Genomic DNA, 5,450 nt, shown 5'->3' with positions numbered 1-5,450 from the left:
TACAAGGTAATACTTGAATATACCAAATGTTCACCCAGGTCACCATATCGCCCGACCGAATCCGCTTCTGGCTCGAGTCGATCGGTAACAAGGGCAAGGGCCCAGTTCAGACAAAAAGGCTTACATTCATGCGCAACTAGTATTTCAACATTCAATCACCGAAAATTTCATATTTATTTAGGTCGAGTGTGATAAAGTACACACTCACCTAGCAAAAGTTCATTTTAGAAATCATAGAAAACAATTAACATTTAATCAAATATTCACAAATAATCATATAGCCACAACAATCCACATAGTCATAGAAACAAAACGTATATAGAACACTCACCTAATTAAGCAAAATAATGTCCAACGTATCCTCCCGGATAACACTCTCAATCGCCAAGAAACCCTAATAATAGCCAAGAGAAAATATTACAGTTAAACCCCTCCAAAGGTTAAGTGAACCAAAGAAAATTCGAATAACTACTAGTACAAAGTATAAGTCTAGATTTCTATCCCTCGAGCGTAAATTTGGGCAGCATGCCCTTTGTATTTTCCTATTTCCAGCCATTTATGGCTTCATTCTTTCCCTCAATCAAACCCAAGTTTACACACAACACAAATTCATTTCAATAGCCGTTCCATAGGCTCAAGACAATACAAGGACAAAAATCAAGCTAATAACAAGTGCGGAAATGAAATTTAACAAAAGACAGATTTGACGTGTTTTGCGTAAAGGACACATCCGAAGCTAAGCTTATCGGATTGGGATAAAATTTATACCATTTCAAAGCTAAGACGAATTTCTACAACTTTCATGAAGATCACTTAGTCAAATTTCCAGTGTAACCCCGTCAAATTCCCAATTTACAGAACCGAAAACCAACTAATCGGCTAATTAACCGTACCAGCTTTAAATGGCCATATCTCAGGCTACCAAAGTCCGTTTAAGGTGTTCTTGGTGGCGTTGAAAAGTCAAGACAAATTAATAAAACTTTTATGTTTTGGAAAATAGCTAAATCAGTACGGATCATAGTGAATAAACACGGTTAACTGGATGAATCTGTCTAAAACGGATCACTGGATGCATCCTAGGGCAGCGAGGGTAGTTTGGTCTTTTCACAGGCTACATTGCTCCGATTGGGATGAAATTTTGTAGGCACCTATAAAATACCATTATATACAACTTTCATGTTTTATACCAAGCCTAATTCGGCCTCTAATCATACGAACTGGAACCGGACAGAACAGGGTGAAATTTTTCCAGAAATCTGGAATTTTTGGGATTCAATGAAACTTTCTTCATTTCTTGCTCCAATCATCACTACAACCACTTATATAAGCTTAGATACCACATATATCATCCACATAGCAAGTATAGGCAGCAAATACCTCAACAAATGAAGCTTGCAAGAGTAATACTTCACCTCCTCTTGGAATTCTTGGTTCCCCTAGCTTCTCAAGCTCACAACTCACACTTTAATCGGTTTAGAATTTTAATTCCTCACTTGGATGGCTCAACTCAAGAAGAAGGAAGTTGGTTTCTTGCTCTCTTTCTCTCCTCTCTTGTCTCAGTCAAGCAGCAGAAAAATGAAGAAGAAAGGCTACTCCAAGGTGTTAAGAAGGCAAGAAAAAAAATCAACCAAAGAGCCATAGGGTGGTGACACTTGTCACCACCAAAGCCAACCAAAATTTCTCTTTTTTTCCATGCATTTTTGGCCCTAAATTTCGGTAAAAGCTAGCTGGAAATAAGGAGATATTTTGCTCAAGTATTAATGAGCTTATATGGTAAGAAAGTGGTGGTCAAGTGGTGCGTTCAATCGGTAGTGCGCGGTACCCGTCGGTTCGCGCCGTTTTTCCTTAAATCACACGTACTAGGGTTTTTTTCTTCCTATTCACTAACTTTATATCATTGCTTCTAATCACATATTATTTCTCACCTAAAAGTCACTCTTAAGCACCAAATTTGATCCTCGTTTCGTACCGGATAATCATACTACGGGAAAACGTGAAACCCTAATTCGCTCTTAACTTGGAAACGAAAAGTGAAACCCTACTTCTTGGGTTCATTTGCACCTATTGTGGGGTGATTGAGTAGTAGGGCCAAAGTAAAAGAATAATTTCCAAATAAAAGGCATTTTTAAGAAAAACGTGAGGAATTTTACAATTCCAGTGATTAAAATCTTAGGGTTTCTAGTCTTTTAAAACAAAATAATGTTTTTTTTAAATAAAAATAAACTAAAGAAACCGTAATTTCCTCTTTGAGACTAAACAAAAGATGATCCTGAAAGTTGGGGTATCACACTTGTATTATGACATTTTTTCCTAAACGTCATAATAGGGTATTAACATGACAGTCAGTCAGGAGTGTCATTAAAAAGGTGCCAAAAATAGACAAAACTACACCGTATCACCCTTAATTTTGAAAATTGGCTCTATGTTTTAGCGCGTGATTATTTTCACCAAAAATTCTAATATTTCCTCCCTTTTCTTACTTACCACATCTCATTACATCTCTCCTCACCCGCTGCATTTTATCTCTTTTTGTACTGTGACTTTTCCCTCCCTCTCTTGTTTCTCTCAATTTAGGGCAAATTTTGCCAATTTTCTTGCCAATCTGCTAATTTTTCACAAGGAGGAAGCAACTAGGATTCATCCCAATGGAGGTATGATGATTAAGATGTTTGTTTAGTTTACTGAATATCAATGATTCAATTTTTTGTTAACATCAAGGTTGTTTTCTTTTTGATTTCTTGTATTTAAGAGATAATTTTAACTTTAGGTCTAAATGGATGCTGTTGAAAGATAATTGTCTTTTGGATGCCGTCGAAAGATTCCAAGTAAATGTTATAGCCTTCTTTAGCATCAGTTTGGTAGCATCTATGACCCACCACATGTTTGATAAATTGACTAAATGAGTTTTCCATTGCTTGCCAAATGGATTTGCTCTCTTGTTTACTCAATTCTTCCAAGCAGCATACCTTTTAGTTTTTTGCCAAGGCTCTGCCTTCTTTTCTTGAAAATTATTTTATAAACTTATCTTGAGTTGAATAGAGAACTGAAATACTGCAACATGGTTGAATGTGTCTTTATGTTTTCTCTTCGGATCTTTAGTTTGAACATGCATTTTCTGTTTGAGATATTTAGCTGTTTTTGTCTATATAGAGCTGGTCACATCAAACACAAGCTTAGGCGATGTTGTAGCTCGTCGGCCAAGAGGCCGGCCACCTAGCTCCAAAAACAAGCCTAAACTCCCGGTGATAATTACTCAAGAGAGCGCCAACACGCTCCGAGCACATATATTAGAGGTCAGTAGTGGCTATGATGTGTTTGAATTAGTTGCAACATATGTTAGAAAAAGGCAAAGAGGTATTTGCATATTGAGTAGTAGTGGCACGGTCAACAATGTGAGCTTGAGGCAACCGGCTGCTGCTGGCTCAATCATGACGTTACATGGCTGGTTCGAGATTTTATCATTGTCGGGCTCCTTCCTTCCACCATCAGCTCCACCAGGTGCCACCAATTTGACCATATATTCGGCTGGTGGATACGGTCAAGTTGTTGGAGGAAATGTTGTGGGAGCTTTGATTGCTTTTGGACCTGTGATTGTTATTGCTGCTTCTTTCACTAACATAGCATATGAAAGACTGTCTTTGGATGAAGATGATCACTCACTTCAGGCAGTGGCAGTAGTGGTGCTGTTGCTAGTGGCTCAAATAATAAATTTTCTGATCCATCTTTAAGGCTTCCCTTATTCTAAATTAGTATGTAATTTGTAGACACTTTTGGTGTGGATTGTTTGGATGATGTACTTTTTCTCAAGTTTGGATGATTGTATTGCTTCTTTTATATTATTGTACTAGCTACGTTACAATCCTTCAAAATTTAGGATTGGAGATGCTTGTGTGGCAGGATGAAATGTGGTTTCTGCCGTCATATGATATGCAGCAGGAAGTTGGAACACTTTAATTTGGATGCTACACCAACAAGTAGAAAATGTCATAAAAGCTTGATCTAGTTACTCTTCAAAAGTGTCATAATATTTCTATCTACTTATACTAAAAAAGTGTCATGATATGTTATTGTACCCCAACATTTCTTGTCATTTGAAAGTGTCATAATATGTATAGATAATGATATTTAATAGTGTCATAATAATGATAAATTGAGACAGTTAAAACTGTCATAAACCTATCGTGACACTAGAATGGATGATGCTTCTAATAGAGCGTCATTAGAGCCTAAACGTCATGACATAGATCTATAATGACGCTTTCAAAAGTGTCATAATATTTCTATCTACTTATACTAAAAAAGTGTCATGATATGTTATTGTACCCCAACATTTCTTGTCATTTGAAAGTGTCATAATATGTATAGATAATGATATTTAATAGTGTCATAATAATGATAAATTGAGACACTTAAAACTGTCATAAACCTATCGTGACGCTAGAATGGATGATGCTTCTAATAGAGCGTCATTAGAGCCTAAACGTCATGACATAGATCTATAATGACGCTTTTGAATGTCATAAAAGGACACTTTTGTAGTAGTGCCAAGAGAGAAGAAAGCTTCATTTTCCACCTTGATTTTGCCTTCATTGAGTGAAGAATCAACGAGAATCATTAGTTTAATCCGAACAAAGTTGCAACAAGGAGCTAAGGAAGCTTGTAGTAAAGTTAATTGGAGAGGAAAGTCTTGGTTTTTCACTTTCTCTTGAAAGTTTGAAGGTATTAAGTTGGAAAATTTTCTTTCTCTTTCTTATCTTGCAATTTATTGGGAAGATGACTTGAAATTGGAAATTTTATGGAAGATAACCTAGATTTGTGAAGATTGGTGAAATTTCCAGCCTAGGGTTTTATTTTTCAGCCTTGTTTTATATTTTTCATCCATGATATGATGGTGTCTAGCTTTGTTTTGGACTTGTATGAAGATTTGTAGCTTTGTTATGGCTTTTTAGCTTCTACATAGGAATTTCCAACTTTAATTCTAACATTCCAGCTTTAGTAGAGAATTTTCCAGCTTTGATATATGATGTTTATATGCTAGAGATAAGTTCAAATTGGTTGGTTTTGTAACCTAGCAGAAGAACTCTTTTTATCTTATAACTTGTGGAGTTGATTTGGGTTGTTTTGCCATGAAGTTTAGCTTGGGAAATTTGAGGAAAAGTCAAGGAAAAATAGGGGAGGTGTTGCCCAAATTTTTTTCTAGGAGGGTGAGTGAGTGAAAGTGGAAATACAGATGTGATTTGAGATCAATTTGGACCTAGCTTACTTAAGGATATTAAGGTCAACCTTGATGGTGATTCATAAGCTGAAATTTTGCCAAAAGTATACATATTTCATAGACAAAGTAACGGTCATTTTAAACAAGATTTTCTAGTCACATATCACAAGTTATAAACTTAAAGGCTTCAATTGTTTATTTACCAAAATCAAAAGAGAGGGCATGTATTTTCTTA

The 5,450-nt window shown here is 36.0% G+C and overlaps 1 pseudogene; it reads left to right on the top strand.

The window, feature by feature from the left end:
- Nucleotides 1-3,104: 3,104 nt before the first annotated feature.
- Nucleotides 3,105-3,948, top strand: LOC113739367 (AT-hook motif nuclear-localized protein 23-like; annotated as a pseudogene).
- Nucleotides 3,949-5,450: the final 1,502 nt, after the last annotated feature.

This window comes from Coffea arabica, chromosome 1c (assembly GCF_036785885.1).
Source record: "Coffea arabica cultivar ET-39 chromosome 1c, Coffea Arabica ET-39 HiFi, whole genome shotgun sequence".
NCBI lineage: Eukaryota > Viridiplantae > Streptophyta > Magnoliopsida > Gentianales > Rubiaceae > Coffea > Coffea arabica.
This window is presented reverse-complemented; position numbering and strand designations above follow the sequence as displayed.